The sequence below is a fragment of the Tetrao urogallus genome (assembly GCF_951394365.1).
Source record: "Tetrao urogallus genome assembly, chromosome: 6".
NCBI classification, from domain to species: domain Eukaryota; kingdom Metazoa; phylum Chordata; class Aves; order Galliformes; family Phasianidae; genus Tetrao; species Tetrao urogallus.
In genome coordinates this window covers 46,287,522-46,305,170 of record NC_136819.1, presented here as the reverse complement: position 1 = coordinate 46,305,170, position 17,649 = coordinate 46,287,522, and positions in this window count along the sequence as shown.

The window sequence follows — 17,649 nt, the reverse complement described above, 5'->3', positions numbered from 1 at the left end:
TCCGCGCCTGCCTGCTCACTGCCTCTGCTGTTCTTTTTCTTTCTTAGCTGATCTTTCCACAATAACTAGGATGTATATTGTAGACTTCTTGCTTGGACTGGTTGTAGAAGAACCGCCTAATTCAAACAACGGTTTTGGCTTGCTGGGTTTTGTTTTGCTTTTCAACTTTCGGTTTGAACTCCCCATGCGCCCAAACAAACAACTGCAGAGCCCTGGGGCAGTTTCCTTCACGTACAGCTGGTGGGAAGCTGCCATGCTGCTGTTGTCCGTGGGTCGGTGTGGATTTCTGCACCCACCTGCACGTCTGGGGAACATTCATGTTTGTGTCACGAATCTAACAGCGCTGGGTGCTTCACAGAGCTTTAAGTCCCCAAATAGGATTCTGTGAGAAATTCGGCTTTTTTTTTCTTTCACAATTGCCGATGCTCAGCTCACCTGTGCCCCCAGACCCACCCAGTCCCTTCCAGAGCTGTCAGCCCGGGGCCCGGCCCCGCCGTCCGCTCCGCACCGCCGCGTTGCATAACGCCTCCCGCCGGGCCGGGCGGCGACGCAGCGGGGAGGGCCGAGGGCGGGCACTCCACGCAGCCCTGAGTGGCGGGGCCGGTGCCGGGCGGCCCGCCGAGGGTGAGCGAGCGAAGGAGAGCGAAGCGGGAGCAGCGGAGAGAGAAGCGCCGCGGCCCCGGAGGGACGTTCGGCGGCCGGTGCCGCGGCGGTGAGTGGGGCGCGGGCCTGCCTGCTCGCGCTGCGGGGAGTAACGGTGAGGCTGCGCTTTGCGGGAGAGCCCCCGCGTCCCGTCCCGTCCCGGCGGGGGTGGACGAGGCTCTCTGACAGCGCAGAGCGGCAAGGACAACCCTGCGCCCGGGCGGCTGCGGCAACCTGCCGTGCGGCTCTAACGGTGTCCCCGCGGCGCAGCTTCTGGCTGACGGTGCGGCTGCGGGCCCTGCAGCGCCTCTCCCCAGTGGAGCAAGCGGGCGGGTAAAGCCTCTTATTTAATGTCTTTCGGTTAAACAAGAAAATAACCTCATCTCTCCACGAGGAGCAGCTCGGTAAGAGCGCGAGCAGCGGCTTGCAACTTTTCTTACCCAGGTGTCGGGCTGTCGCTGCCAACCGGCTGCTCGCCGTGGCTGTCACGTTCCTGCGGCGCTCTGTGCCCACGCTTTCTGTTCCCGTTCTTATCCCCTTCCCCCGGCTTCTAACGCAACACTGTCCCGAGTAGTGAGGAGGGTCCCGGTTTGCCCTCACCTTTACACCCCCACTCGATGCGCAGTAAGGTTTTGGCTTCTCCCATGTCCTTTTCTGCCGCTGTGTTTATTTCCATGTGCTTATCGGTTTGACTCGTGTGAACTTAAGTCTTAGTTCTGGGAAACTTTATTCCTAGAAATAGCTTTCCTCAAATACAGTTATAGAGTGAAACCTGCAGGAGTCAGTGATTAATTGTAAAAATGAGGGTTGCAAGATTATGCTTCTACAGTTTGTTAAAGCAGTGCATTGCTTCCCTTCTCTGTTGTCTTGCTATCTTCTATCACTAATGAAAAATAATATCACTGTGCTGATCAGACCAGCTCCTTACTACTACTGCTTTTGGATGCCACTTTTAAGCCCTCTGTGGGCCATCTGAAAGCCGCTGTACGCAGTGGCTGTTTTTTGAAGAAGGAATTTGAAAAACGCAGCAAAACTTTACAAGCTGATTGGTTGCCTTAAATGTTCTGCTTCGTTTTCTAAAAGTGTCTCAAATTTGTGGGCAGTTGAAATGCGTGTTGGCTTGGCACGGCCTCTGTGGTTGCCAAGTGTGTAAAGAAAGTAAGGAAATGTAACCCGCTGCAGTCCCCTGGCAACTTTTATTTCAAGAAGCAAACTCGTAGTGAGTCATGGGAGCATTGTTCCCTCCAAACTAGCTGCCAGGAAGTGGAACTTGACACAGCTGATGGGCTCTCTATAAAACAGTTCTTCCCTACATGCAGTGTTGTTTCCATGTTCTTTGTGAATCAACAGATCCCAAGCCCTCGAACTCCCAAAGAAGATAGAATTTAGCCTCTCAGGGTGTGGTGCTGCATGTTTGTCCCTTCCTGTGTTGGTTTCGATTCTTTTCTTCTGTTATGTACTTCAGTTTCTTCTCTTCCATCCTGGTCAAAAGTTTTCCACATCTGTGAACCATTCCCAATGCATGTGTCCTCTCTGACTTTCATACACTGGCCTAACTGACAAGAACGTCTTGCCTTTCCTTTTTGGGTAAGCCATTTTTGTTCCCTCCAGTTCTTTGTGGCTCTCACATCATCCTGAAAAACATCTCTGAATGCTTGGGCTCAGGATGCAGCTGTACTTCCATACATACCTGTGTGATATAGGTAGATGCTCCAAGCCTAGCACCTGCATCACAGCTTCAAGAAGGATAGCTATCTTTCATCTTTTACTACAGCTTCTATTGCAAATAAGGTGCTTGTTGTCACTTAATCGTAGAATCACAGAATGGCTTGAGTTGGGCCTCAAAACCCACCTAGTTCTGACTCCCTGCCATAGTTGAAGTTGCCCTCCACCAGATAAGAACCCAGAGCCCCATCCAACCTGGCCCTGAATGCCTCCAGGGGTGGGGCATTCACAGCTTCTCTGGGCAGCTGTGTCAGTGCCTAATTATATAGTAATATTTGTATACACACGTGTTATAAGTAGGTGATATCCTTCTATGAAAATTGATGACTCAGCAGCATGCTGACTTACAACTGAATAACTCACAGAGTTGTGAACTCTGGCCATTCATACTATCTGAAATCGCCACACCTCAATGTCAAAATAAGGTAGTAAACTTGTTTGACAGAGAAGGGCATTTTCATTGACACTTTATATAAGGTTAATTAGCAATCTTCGATGTCTCTATCTGTCTGAACAGAAAGCTTAGACTGTTCTGATCTCTAATACAGTGCTTGTATGCTGAGGAAGATTAGGGTTATTTTTAATATGATCTGGGCCTGTTAGTTTCCTTTTGGCAGGACTGACTTGTCATGTGTGTGAATACAAGGATCTTATCTATGTTATGCCTACCAGAAGACTTGGGCCTGACAGGAAGCTCTTCATAGCAAGGGATTTCATGGGAATTCATGTTTTGGCTGTAGTACGATGAGGATTAAGTTGCCACCACAGCCTTGAAATCTCACGGAACAAATGCATGAAGTAATGGTACTAGTGGACATTGAGGGAAATCACAAGAAGAAATTACATCCATGATGTTGTAGTTTGCTTGGAAATCAGATACCAAGTTTCGGGTTGCTTGTTTTGTTCTTAATTGGTGCTTGTTCATCTGTATTAAAAAGATAGAATAGCCATTTTTACTGATGTGCTATGCTGAAAGCCTTCTTGTAACTATGGCAGTAATACTTGGGAGCACAGGATGAGTGAGAGGCCCATGTGGAATGGCATGTGCCAGGAGATTTCTTGTTATACTTAGCACTAGTATCTGTTGTTCAGATACAGTGGCTGTCACCAGTGAATCCTAGACTCACATATGCTTCTACCTCTGCAGTTAATAGTCATTAAAAAGAACCACTGGCGTTAGTAGAAGAGCAGTCAGACCCACAAATCTTTGGGCTCCTTTCAGGCAGGTGAGTAGCGTTGTATCTGTGGGATAGCTTTGCAAACTGAAGCATGACAAGAAGACAGGCTGAGGGAGCTGGGCTTGTTCAGCCTGGATAAGAGAAAGCTGCAGGGTGACCTCATTGCAGCCTTCCAGTACCTAAAGGGAGCCTACAAACAGGAGAGGAGCCAACTCTTCGTAAGGGTAGATAATAGCAGGACAAGGGGAAATGGTTTGAAGTGGAAGGAGGGAAGATTTAGGTTGGATGTCAGGGGGAAGTTCCTTACCAAAAGAGTGGTGAGGTGCTGGAAGAGGCTGCCCAGAGAAGTTGTGGATGTCCTATCTCTGGAGATTGGAGTTGGATGGGGGCCCTGGGCAGCCTGGTCTAGTATTAGATATGGTGGTTGGTGGCCCTGCATGTGGCGGGGGGTTTGGAACTTGATGATCCTTGAGGTCCCTTCCAACACAAGCCATTCTATGATTCTGTGACGCTGTGTTGCCTGCCCAGTCTGCTGGCTTTCTCTTCCAGACACATTGCCCCTGCTACTGGGGAGTCACAGCAGTTTGTAATCCCCTTCAGTGTCACGCCTTGTGGAGCTAAATAACAGGAGGTTATTTTTGATTGAGTGAGAGAAGTTCTTCAAAACTCCTTGAAAATATTTGATTTTCAAGATCAAGTGTACCTGTAAATATTGTTTTGATCCAGGCTAGCATACACAGTTTGAGATCTGGATTCTCCTGGAAGTGTCTGCACATTTCACTAAGCAGAACTATGCAAACATGAAGGCCCTAGTTCATGACTCCCAAACAATGTATGAATGGGCTATTGCTGAGTATATGGCCATCCTCCTCCTCTTAATGTAGTAGAGTGATTTAGAGGAGCCGTGTTCTGTGCTGCAGGTTTGCTCTGTGGTGTTGGTGAGCATGTACAGCTGAGGATTGGAGTGGGACCAGAGGTACTGAGTGCGAAAATGTTGTTGGCTCTGGCACCATCTATCAGAGGCTGCTTCTGAAAGGTAGACTATGAGAACATCGTATCTCCATCTGTAAAAGGGGATGCTAACATCTCACTTCATGGATGATGATAGTTGATGCTATGTCAAGGTGTCATGCTGTGATACAGTAAGCAACCATAGTGTGTCTAGGTACTTGGACTTATTTACAAACCAAGATTAGAGCAAGATTCTTACACTGATTTATCTCACCTGTTCATTCAATTGGACTGATGCAACAGTGATGAATAATAGACTATGAAAAAAATGTTAGGGTTACCTTAGCTGTCTCCTCTTCACCTTAAGCAGCAGTGTGATGTGATTTCAAGTATTGCATCCTTGTCTTTTGTTTTCTAATCATTATAGTTAGGCAATCCTAAAAATATATATTGCCTCTGATTAAGGAATAATTTAAGAGATGGATCTGATCATTACCCAGATGCTGAACTCCATTTTCAGTGCAGCCTGCAGAAGTTCAGGGACACTGAAGATGGAAGGTGAACAGATGCTGATATACCCACCATGTTTTCAAGTTATTCAGATGAAGAGGTGGTGTTGTGTGAGGAGATCATGTCAGTAATGAGGAGAAACCAATCTTTGAAGCTGCTGGTTCTTTCCCAATCTATATATTTCCTGTAACTTAAATGGCTGATTTTTCTTCAAGTTCGTTTCCTTGCACGAGCACTGCTGTGGCTCTATGGGAATGCAATAGCTGTTATGTGAATGGCAGATGACACTGTTTGACAAATACAGGTGATGTTCCATATTTAAGTCAGTAGAAATGCTCTACAGCCACAGTGGTGGAAATGAGCAATCTAGGCACATGCTCTTTGTAATGTACATATCTAATAATGATAGCTCAATAAGAGAAGAACTTTTGTTAATTTAGATCTCCAGATAGAGAAAGCACCCAAGGAAAAATTTCTCACTGCCTTGTCATTTAAGTCCATAGGAAAATCTTGGCTTTGTGGCAATGTTGCCATTGGCTTTGGCAGAGATTTGGATTTTCCCTTGTATTTTCAAATTATAGACCTGTTCCTAAATTAGCTGTTTTGGCAGTGGGTGCATATTGGTGTGAGACCCAAATCCGCAGAGAATACCTTCAACTTAACAGAAGGGAAAACAAGTTTGAGCCTTTCTGGTTCTTTTTTTTTCCTTACGTGTATAAGCTTAAAATTGTTGTAGAATCTTTACCTCTCTTCTCCTGTCCTCGGACCTTAGTTATTGCTTTATTCTTTTAAAGACACTTTTAGCATAGAAATAATTTCTTTACCCAGAATGTCGGGCTTTTCAAATCTGATTCCAGGCATAACAGCTTCTCCTCTGAAGGATTTCAGTGAGAAAATCCACTGGATCCAAACTCATGATAACTGCACTGCAGGTCCTTGTCAGACAAGTGGTCCCGTGTTGGAGGTCCCCAGGATGATGTTTCACTGTCTGAGGAGAAGTTCATGTATTCGTGTAGAATCAGTAAATAAGTAGTAAGGGAGACAAAGAAGAAGAAATAAAGAGAGTAATGGAGATGCAGACTCTTAATGGTGGTTGGACCTGAGGGAATGGCATGGAGCTGTGACAGCACAGAGTCAGGCTGGGTAATTAGGAAAAGGTCCTTCACCAGAGGGTGGTGGGCAAAGGAACAAGCTCCCCAGGGCAGTTGGTGCAGGTCTCAACTGCTGGAGTTCAAGCAGTGTTTGGACAACACTCTCAGAGGATTTGAATTTTGGGTAGTGCTGTATGGAGCCAGGAGTTGGACTTGGTGATTGTCCTGGTTTCCTTCTACTTTGGAATATTCTGTGCTGTTGTGATTCTGTGAAGTGACAAAGAGGAGTTATTCCAAGGGGGGCCGGGAGCAGGAGTATGTTGCAGGCAATGCCTGGCAAGCTGTGGTCACCTGCAAGATTTTGTAGTGCAACCACAGCTATGCCATCTCTGGCTGCCCTTGCGTGGTCAGCTTTTGCAACCTTTCTATCAGTGCAGACTTTGAGGCTCACATCCCCGTACTGCCTGCAGCACCAGGTACCAACTCCAATACCAAAGAAAAAAAGTAAAAACACCTGTCCTTTTGCAAAATACTTCTCCAAATATTCCCCCTACAGGCACCCCTGGTTGTGCTTGTAAGCCTCAACCATCCAGTGGCACTTACATAAGGCTGCCTGGGATGGGGTCTATCAGCAACCCCAAAGGTCTTGCTTTCATCAGTATTTTGTTTCTTGCCTCAGCTGCTTACCTGTCTACCTGTGGGGTGTAGTGAGAATGCTTAATTATGAAGGAGAGCTGTTTGTGTTTGTTTTTTTCCACAGCCAAGCAAAGTAGTCCTTGTTGCCTGATGAAAGAGCTGAAGGTGCTTTAAAAACATTCTTGTGAGTAATTACGTGGACACATTTAATCACTTAATCCCAATACTTTAGATGTCACAGATATTTTTTATTTTTTTTTTTTAATTTAAGCCTTGCTAGTGTTGAAAATTTGTAGTTAGTCAGTACTTTGGAATTTACCCAAACATTAATAACCTGCTTCAGTGCTCCACAGGTAATTATTTTTCATAGTGGCCTTTTCCTATGTTGTCTATCACCGTGGTATTTGTGAAGCTCTTGCAAGCTTCACCTTAGTTTGGAGATTTGTAAGATGATTTTTCAGTTAAGCAACTATACTAAAAGCTAATCCATACCTCCCTCAAACCAGATTTAACATCTATCAGTGTTTGGATTTGTGTGGGTTTTTTTTGTTTGTTTTCTGTTTGTTTGTTTGTTTTAATGCCAAGAAGTCAAAATACTTCTTCTCAAGTGGGGCAGAGCATAATGACTGCCTGCCTTAGCCTCGTTTTACAGGTGCTCAGCTTGGAGCTGATATACCTAAATCATTAGGCTGTGCCTAATGATTCATTGTTTGCAGAGTGCAGCTGTACCAGAAAGACAAAAAGCCTGACACCTAGCTGTACCACTGCCAGTACATCCAGGCCCAGTACTTGGGACAACTTGAATATTTGGTGTAGGTGTTGGTTCCTGTGTTTGCAAAAGTGTTTACCTTGCATTGCTACAGACTGTCAGGGAATCTGAAGTCATCCAGCTGGTTTTCTTACAGAATCATTGAATCTGTTTTTTATCACAGGTCTGGCTAAAGAACATGCCACTGAAATGCTGTCTCCTAACACAAAAGAAACAGTAGAAGGTCTGAGGGGTGAGAAAAATACTTGAATTCCTTGATAAACTGTCAGTAGTATTCTTCATAGAGAAGTAAGGAGATGGCAGGTTAGCTGTGGTAGGAACATCTGCCATGCTTTTCTGAAACTACAGTTTCCTTTCAAAATATGTTTTGCTTTGATCTAAATGACAGAAAGCTTTATGGGGAATGCTGCATTCCTGATTGCTAGATTAATTCTTTTCTGCTTTTGGGCTGTGGCTATTTGAAGTCACTGGGGTAGCTGCTGGGCTCCTTTGCTTTCATTGTTAGCCTGCCAGCTGATGTACTTTGCATCATTTTTGAGGATTATTCAGGTTAGCAAAAGCCTAACAAGATAGTTGGAAAATAGATGGTTTATCAGTTCCCTCCCTGAAGTGCCCTGACACCATGACTAACTCCTTTTCTGCTTGTCATTTTTCACCATTGGTGGTGCAAATTTCTGTGCTCATTTGGCTCTGTTGGGGTCCCTGTCTCAAATAGGGTTTGCAGCTGATCTTGAACTGCTGGTCTTCAGTTAAACTAGAAACTCCACAGTGTTAGCCCAATATAGAGTTTCTATCCCATTGTTTATCTTCCATTTAGATTTTCCTTCCATCCCTTCTCCTCTCTTCATCTTTTCCCATGCTAGTTTGCGTGTACTGCTTGGTTCTGCTTGCTGAAATTTAAAGAGAGGACACTGTTTTCTCCCTGTTTAACTTCTAATTTGGAAGTGGAATCTGAACCAACTTTTTTCTTCCATATTTCCTTTTCCCTGTTTTCTCCACCTTTCTTCCTTACATTCATTGTACTCTTATGGATGTTGCTCATGTAGCGCAAATCTGATGCGCACCAACTGTAAAACTAGAAATGTTTGCTGTCCACTTGGACTCACTTGGGATGTACACTAGCTTGAGTGAGTGTGCAAATATAGTTTGGCCCTGGAATACATTAACTGGATTTACACTGTTAGGATGGTTCCAATGGCAATGAATGGGTTGACCAAACCAGTGGATTTTAATTCATAGAATGTATAACAGCAGGAGTACTCAAAGGAATTATCATTAACTGAGGGAAAATGCTGCTTGATATTTTCCGGCAGTTTCAGGGAATCAGGAATAGAGTTAATCATGCTTTCCATCGTGGGAGATAGTTAATGGATGCAAAATGTATTCCAGTCAGCCAAACAGGGCCTACAGTTATATTGCCTGCAAATACCAGCTGACCTCCACTTTGCATGGCACAGCTTTAAGTGAGGGTAGAATCTAGATTAGTGTGTCAGCCTGCAAAGGGAATCTCCTGCTGAAGATCTGGAAATGAAAAAGGAGAAGATAAAGTGGGTAGAGAGGAAATTTATAATTATGGTAGCAGTTGAGCTGACAATTTTTAAAATTCTCATCTCTGACATGTATCTGTCTGCACTACTACTTCTCACTTGCTTTCATGCTGGGTATTCTGGACTTGTTCCTGTTCAGCAAACATTTGTCAGGCGTGATAATTTCAAGCATTAATCCTTAGGAATTAACCTGCTTGTTAGTTGATGACCTGAACTCTTGGTAGTTTCTGGGGATTATTTCTATTTAAATCTTTCCTTTCAAACAGAGGCAGCACACTGATAGATTTCTTTGTTATTTTTATTTTTCTGGTCTCCCATATCTTTACACTTCTATCTCCCTGCCTCCCTCCTACCATGCAGCAAGCAGCAGAGAGGAAATTCTGCACTGCCTTGGCACTGGTGAGGAGGAAGCCCTAGGTTTCTCTTCGCACCACATGCTGCTGATGCCAGTCCTGCTGAGCTGCACTCTAGCACCCAGATCCCCATAGCCTTGTGGTGCTGCACACCCAAGGGGAACACCAGGCAGATCCCTGCAGACTTTTAGCAGTCATTCTTCCAGAACTCCCAGGGTTTTGATAAGGTTTCTGTGGGATTTACTCCTTTTCTTTCATAAGGAAGTGAGATAGTCGAGACCATGCTGCCTGTGTTTTTCTTTCAGCTCCTGATAACTTCTTGAACTTTTTCCAATTTCCCATTTAAATTACTGGAGAGATAAAACCTTGAGGACGTTAAGTTCCTTGAAGTGTCATAAATTTGGATTACAATGGAAAGGAGACAGAAATAAGCACTCTGCTAGCAGAGCAGGCAGCCTATGTGTGTTATAAACAAGCAAGTGGGTGCTGCCTGTCTGTTTGCTTGCTTCTCTCGGGGGAAAGCCCATGCATTGTCTGCTCATTAGAAGGATAAGAGCAGAGGCCATGTGATGAAATAAGGACAGATAAACTGTTCTTTGAGCAGCAGAATGTATAAGGCCAGAATGGAGAACACCTTCATGTAAGATGGGAAAATGTAGTGAAGCTATCCTAGCCATAGTGCTCACCACAAGGCTGTGGCTGGAGATAAGGGGCAGCCAGTGAGGTTAACAGTGTCTGTTAGAGTTTGGAGGGCATATCAGCTTTCACAGCCTCCAGCCAAACTGGGACTACTGGAATTATTTTCCTGAAATTTCTCTAATAGTGTAGTTTTAACTTCCCATATACCACTGTTGAAACATAACTTGGGTATTTGCAATAAATTAAGACAAGATAAAAGAAATTCCATATTAGATTTTAAGAGGGGAGCATAATTTGCATCTCACTTTGTCACGCATGATGTGCTTGTTGTGGCTTCTGTGAAAACTGTCCAGCTGTTGGAGCTCGGTTGGGCTGCATGCAGTTCAGCACACATCACAAGGATTCTCTTTCCTTTGGAAAGGTGATAACCTGATTCCTTTGTTCTCTGAATCAGCCTTTAGCAAGATTTCCACTGAGCCCTGAGCTATGAATTCAAAGGGGAAATACAGTAGGAGGATTCAACTGACATGAAATGCATTTAAAATATAACACCTTTAAAAGATGGCTGTGGAGATCACTGAGAAAAGATTATTTTTCTTAGATCAAAGTTAAGTTTGTGCCACGATGTATGCTACTCCTTGTAGAAGAATTACATATTACTTGCATTATAAAAATATCTACCTTTCTGCTTCTTCCTGATCTTAATGTCTGAAAACCACCAGAGCAATGACACGTCACTCAGGAAATGTTTGTCAAAGGCACCAGTGTATGCATGCAGATCCACTGCCGATGGTGATCGCTTGCCCTGGGCATGTATCTGCATTAGCCCTTTGGCAGCTGGTGGCCCTTGGGATGTGCTTTGTCTTACTTTGGGTGGGATTTTTACAGTTGCTCTGAATAAGTAGGCCCTATGTTCCCAATGGAACCTAAATAGAGCAGAGCTGCCGAATCTTTTCAGCAGTTCACGGGGGGGGGGGGGGAAGAGCCTTGGTTTCTTACAATACTCATTTTTTATAAATACTCATTTTTTAAAAAGGTGATTAAGATTGGATGATGCAAGAGTGAGAATGATAAGCATCAGCTTTTCTCTGGCTGCTTGGCAAGGTAATTACCTGCAATCACAGCCTTAAATAACTCTTAGGTCCCTCTTGCTAGATGTGGACTGCTGACAAACACAACTTGCAGCTGAGTGCTGTCACAGCTTTATGTTCAACTGTGTTTTTAATTAACCTCAGGAGGAGGAGGTTGAATTACACTTTAGCTTTATAAAGCATGAGGCTCCAGTCCACATTCAGGCTAAAGTGATGACTAAAAAGACAGTGCTGCTTCATCCACAAGATGTGTCCTCCCTGTTGTGCAGTGCTGGGCTGCATGTGTTGCTGAGTTGTTGCTCTCACTGCAGAAGCAAGCTCCCGTGCTGCTGGGAGCAAACTCTGCAGCTGTAGACAGAGATGCATTCCTGGTCCTTAACCCACAGAGCCTGGTGAATGAGCGTAGGGGGGAGGGTGATGCAGATGTGGAAACTGCAAGAGTTCAGGCAAAAATGAGTCACAGGAAAACAGCCTCCTTTAGTCAGTTCCAGAAATGTTCTCAAACCACTCAAAATTAATTTAGAGCTGCAATTTTGCAGCGGTCTGCTTTGTTTCTGAGTTGAGATTTTTGGGGGATAAGGTTGCTGGCAGCTCCAAAAATGTATTGTTTAGGACATAAGAAGGCCTTGTTTGCTCCACAGCCTAGCTTTGTCTGAACACAAACCACTGCCTTTTTGCAGTATACAGCCTGGCATTATCAGCTTAGTACAAATGTTACTTTAAATTATGTCCAAATGCTGGCTGGCTGGATCTGACTTTGCTTACCCTGAGGTATCCTTTTGACAGCATTTCAATGGTTTAGCTTTAGCAGTGATCATTTTTCTCTTATCTGTTTGGTACAGGATCAGCAGATTTCTCCATTGTTATTGGTTTTGATCCTATGGAAATCACACATTTACTTTAATCAACAACTTCAATATTTAAAATTATGAATGTCCTAACTACTTAAGCTACTTTTTTGTTATAACTCCAATGAGTCTCACTTTTTCATAGAATCATAGAGAACAACCATGAGGTTGGAAAAGACTACTAAAATGATTTAGTCCAACCATCAATCCGTCACTGCCATGCCCACTAATCACGTCCCTCTGTGCCACATTTCCACATTCCTTGAATTCCTTGAATTCCTGGGCAGCCTGTGCCAATGGCTTTCTCCTTCTGAGAATAATTTTTTCTAGTATCTAACCGGAACCTCCCCGGTGCAACTTGAGGCTATTCCCTCTCAACCTATTGCTCTTACCTGAGAGAACAAGCCAACACCCACCTCAGCACAGCCTCCTTTCAAGGAGTTGTAGAGAGTGATAAGATCTTCTCCAGGCTACACAGTTCCCTATTTTCCATGTTTATGTTCCAATAGCATTATCCTAATAAGAATGATTTGAAAGATAGATGTGAAAAATTTGGAGTTTTGCAGAGTTATTCTGTTCTTCTGAAGGGAAAAAAAGGCATTGTATCCTTAGAATATATTTTAGTATTTACAAATGACTTTATAACAAATATTGCTGATAACCAACCTTATACAGCAAGTATTTAGTTTAAAGGCTGTGTGCTTAGTGCTCCCAGGTTGGACACAGCTGGTCCTTCAGAGGTGAAGGTAGTTGACTGATGGTCAATTAAGATTTAAGACTGTTTTTTTTGTGAAGTGGGATGTGGGGTGGAATTGTAGTCATAAAACCCCTAGAAACAAATATGGAGGCAGTTATGTGCAAGAAGGAAAGATGAAAAAAAGAGACAGACTTGGAGAAAGGCTGACATCCCATTGCTCTGAGCACCCTCATCATGACTAAAGGCTTCATCAGGCCATGAGGGTTGCTGCAGAAGAAAGTTGTCCCACCACTGCCTGGATCCCTGCTTGGAGGTGCTCCTTTCTCACACTGGTTTTAAGCGTCCCACAGATGGGCTGAGGCTTGGTGCAATGAGTCCTTTCTGCTGTGAGGCCACTGTCTGAGTCCTCTCACTAGTGCCTTCAGGGCCAGAAGGAGGATCTCTGAGTGCCTCTTGCTCTAAGGGGTGGGCTGAGGACATGGGCAACACCACAGGAGCTTGCATGGAGGACGGGAAATGCAGTGGTAATCTCCAATTGTCCCTTTTTCTGTCCAATGCTCTGTGTCCCTAAGTAATTGCTGATGCTCTATTTTCATTGCTGAAACTTTTCTAACACACAGTCTGTAATCTCAGGACAGGTGTTACCCTAAGGAGCACTTCTGGCTACTGCAGGGTGCTGTGGAAGGGCACAGTTTGTATGTGGCCACCATGCTGGGGTTGGTCACGATGATGAAAGCGGCCCTGCCCCTGAGAGTTACGATGTGGTAGACTGTGTGTAGAAGAGATGGGCCACTGCTAGCCAGACAGGGAAGGCAGACAATGCCTTTATCGGGTACTGATGGGGAACCAGAAATGGGATATGAAGAATCTCCTGAAAGAGTTATTTGGTTATAGTTTATGTAACAACCTAATTTGCAGAATTTGTTTGGCAAATGGTAAAGAATAACTCTCCCTCTGAGGAAACTGTATTGTCAGTACACAATATATGAACAACAAAAGTGGAGCAGTTTATTAGATATATTACTTGTTCTGAATTGTTCACTGATCTCCGGCCAAGATTCAGGTGGCACAGGAGTTTATTAGTCAATATATCAGTGGTGTGACTGGCACCCAGTGCTGTGGGATAACGCAGGCTGTAGAGAACAAGTGGGAAATAATTAAAAACATAAATTCCAGCCTTCAGAGATTGTGAGATTAATACTGTTGACTTGTAATGCTTTTTCCTTTGCTGACTGATGGTAAAACTCTTTGGGTGCTGAGCAAAGCTGAAACCAAGCATATTCCAGCAGCTGGGGAGGAGTTCACCAAGTGGAGATTGCTGGTAGGCATCAGGTTCCCCTGAGAGGAAATTTCAAAAGCAGACACCCTAGATATGAAAAATCTCTGCTGTGGTTTTAGAGCAGACGTACTTAACCTGTGATTTCCCAGACTAAAGAGTCTATAAAAAGTGACTAGGAAAGCAAGCCTGTTGTTAGTATCTTTGAAATCATCAGACAGATGTCTGCATGTTTATTGGGGAACTTCTGGGGTATGTATTATAAAAGGTTAAAATCACACCCTGCAGTGTTTACACCACTGGTCTAACATCTAAAATACCAATTTAATTTGAACTTTTAGTTTTGATCTGCTTGTTTCTGACAGAGAGAACAAGCCCAGAACCTGTCTCTGCCTTGCTTGCACATGATGATTCCATTCAGAAATTGAACTAGTTTAATATTTTGAATCTCTTTTAAAATCTGTTCCTTTTAGGAAGTGACTTACTAGACCTGGGAGTTTTGTTATTTGCAGATGAGTGATATAAAACAAAACAGTATCCCATTTGTGCTGCCTTTCAATAAAGTCTGAAATTAATCTTTAAAAAAATCAGTTGAAAAAGTCAGGATTTTTAAGTTAGCCTGGCACAGAATATGGCTGACAAACAGTTTTTGTGTTGTTTTTGTATCAAATTGATAGAAAAGTATCTGGTGTGATCATGTTGTAACTGAATGTCTTGCATTAGCTGTAGGCTTCCATAGATTCTTTTGTAGGGGAAAGGAGGTGGTTATGGTGTGACTGCTGCAGTACTCATGATGTTAGCATTCCTCAATTGAAAGGGATACTTGTAACTTGGTTATGGATGTGTTTATTTAAATAAATATAACAAAGAAACATCTTATTTACTCTCTAGCTCATTCATTAGGGCAAGCAATTACTAACTGTCATAAACAACAAATAACAGCAAATAACACAGGAAAAGGCCGTGTTGGAAGATGGGCAAGGTAATGGGACTAATGTTTTGAACCTCTAAAACATACTGGAAATAATTACATCTTAAATTTGCAACCTTAAGCTCTTCTGCACCTACTCAGCCAGTTTAATTCTGCTGTGCCTGGCTGAGGCTTTGCTGGAGGCTTTCAGTCCCGTGATGACAAAGCATCTGCTGCTGGAAATGTGGTTCTTATGGAGCTGACCATGAACAATTCCCTCCATGAGCGCTCCTCCTCTCCAGCCTGCAGCATTTGGAGCTCCCAGCTCTGTGTCTTTGCTCGGCTTCTTTTATGGCATCCAGGGAAACTGAAGAGTTATTAAATTATTCCAGGAACCAAACAATTCCCAGAATCACAGTTGCTTCCAAATTCATGCATTTGTGTAAAACTTGGCACTCTCCAATGGGGTTTTTGTGAATCTTTTTCATGTGCAATCCCAGAACCAGATGGAAAGGGTTAAAGTTTGAAGTATTTCAATAATTGAAAAACAGCCTCCCTCATTGTGAGTGATTTGAATTTCCTGCAGTATTTTTGTACTTTCCTTTTATTTTTGTAAGAACTTGGTTCTGGAAACTGGTCAAGTAGTACATGAATACAGGAAGCCAAAACATACTGAAACTATGTAAAAGCCTGTGTTTTATAGGTGTCAGTTTGAAAAGAGTGTTTAAAGTTGGAGTGATTGCAAGAAATGTCTTAAGAAGTTTAAGGAAAAAAAAAAAAAAAGCTGCATGACTTGGCAGAGAGGAAAAAAGTACATTAGGAAACATTGCAAAAATAATAGGATAATCCTACCAAAAAGACACCGCACTTGCAAAATAACTTTACAAGCTCCCAGTACTGTGTTACAAATATTACATTTCATGATACTCTAGTGAGAGCTATTAGATGCACTAGGGAGAATGCTGGAGTAGATACACTTAACTGGGAAGTGCTCAGAAATGCGGCCCCAGGAATGCTGGCTGAATTGCATGAGGGACTGAGCTGATCTGCATCATGCTGTTGCCTTGGGATCCCTGGGCTGAGCCATTGTGCCTTCTGCAGTGTGCTTCCAGAAGTGTTTTGGAGCCAGCGGGGATGAATCAGAGTTAATGGAAAGCCCAGTACTGTGGGTGATGTTCAGCTCAAAAGTTCTGGAGCTGATCTGTGCCTTGTATTTTCCTGCTTGTGAAATGTAAGCATACTTTTTATAACATCTATGTATGCTGCAGGAGTTCTCCTGGGCCAGTTATGCTTAGCACCTTGAATTATGCTTCCTCCTTATCTGCACTAAGTGGCTGCATTATTTCACGTGGAGAAATAACACTGGGTTATGCTGAGTGTCCCGTTATCTATGCCAGAATTTTTTATGGTTGGTTATTACCCTCATTTAGTAACATATGTATAGAGATGTTAAATGCTTCGTGCAGTATAAATAAGCCTTTCACAGCATGAACTAATACACCATTCAAGTGGCATTAAAATGAAATGTTGTTTCAAATACCTACGTGCTATCTGAAAATGAGTGTGATAAAAATAATTTGGTACAAACTGCTCAGAGGATTGCACCTGTCTTGAAGGGGAAGCCTTCCCTTGGCATAGCAGGTCCTAGTGCCCATGCCCTGGGACAGGAGCACTGTAGTGCAGGTGGCCCCAGTGGCCTGCTCCTGTTGCAGGTTGGTCCGTGAGTGCTGCTTCTGCACCACACAACAGCTCTGGCCTGCTTCAGGGGCTGTCATATCTGCTTTGTATTTTCAGTACTGATCAGAGCCCTGCATTTCGTCTCCAGTACTGCCCAATCATTTAGTCCCAGTGATGCAGCAGGAATTTGGTAAATACTCTTGATTCATAATGCTTATCCAGTCATCATTTATCCTAGCCTTAGGATTGCTTGCAAAAACAAACAAACAAACAAACAAAAAACTGTATTATATCTACTGTCAAATTTCAAGTAGTTTTGACAGCTATTCTTCCCAAGCAGGCAGAAAGTCATAAAAACCCCAAACTGCGCCTTTAAGGCTTGTGAGGTCTTCCAAAATAGAAGACCTGAGGACTCTATTGCTAAGAGCTTTGCTGGGATCTGATTGCCTGGTGCTGGGAAAGAGGGAGGACAGCCCCACCAGGCAGAGCCAGCTGTCACCTATTGCAGCTTGCAGCCCAGGAATCTGCCTGGGGCTGGGTCAGAGTTCATGTTACATTTAATCATCTTTATGATGCTAGATTGCATTAATTACTTAATAAAAATCAGTAAATGATGTTATGCGGGCAGTTGGAGTAACAAGGTGTTTCTTTTTCTTCTGGTAAGCTTTTCTGGCAAACTGGTGATCTTAACATTGGAATAACATTTTCATGCTTCCTGTTGGCTGCCTGCAGGGAATGCCTGCGTGTGGGATGGGGGACCCTGCCTCAAGTTTTAAGGCAGAAAATCCTCACTCTCAGAGGACAGCAGCATAAGTGGAGTTTCTCTATGAAAGATGGCAGTAGGTTTTCCTGTGTTTCTTAGCCCTATTTGATTGTCCTGTGCTTTCTATAAGAAGTGAGACTTAAATAACACAATGGTCTCTATGATCTAGTTCATAACTAGAGTTCTAAAGCCAATTTTAAATATGATATGGATGTTACCAGGAATAGAAACCTCTCCTAGGAAATGAATGTCACTCCTCATCTGAGTCTATCCAGCAAATGTACCGTGAGTTTTAATTTCACGAGAGCATAACTGGAATCGGCTTACACTCATGCTTTCAGATACC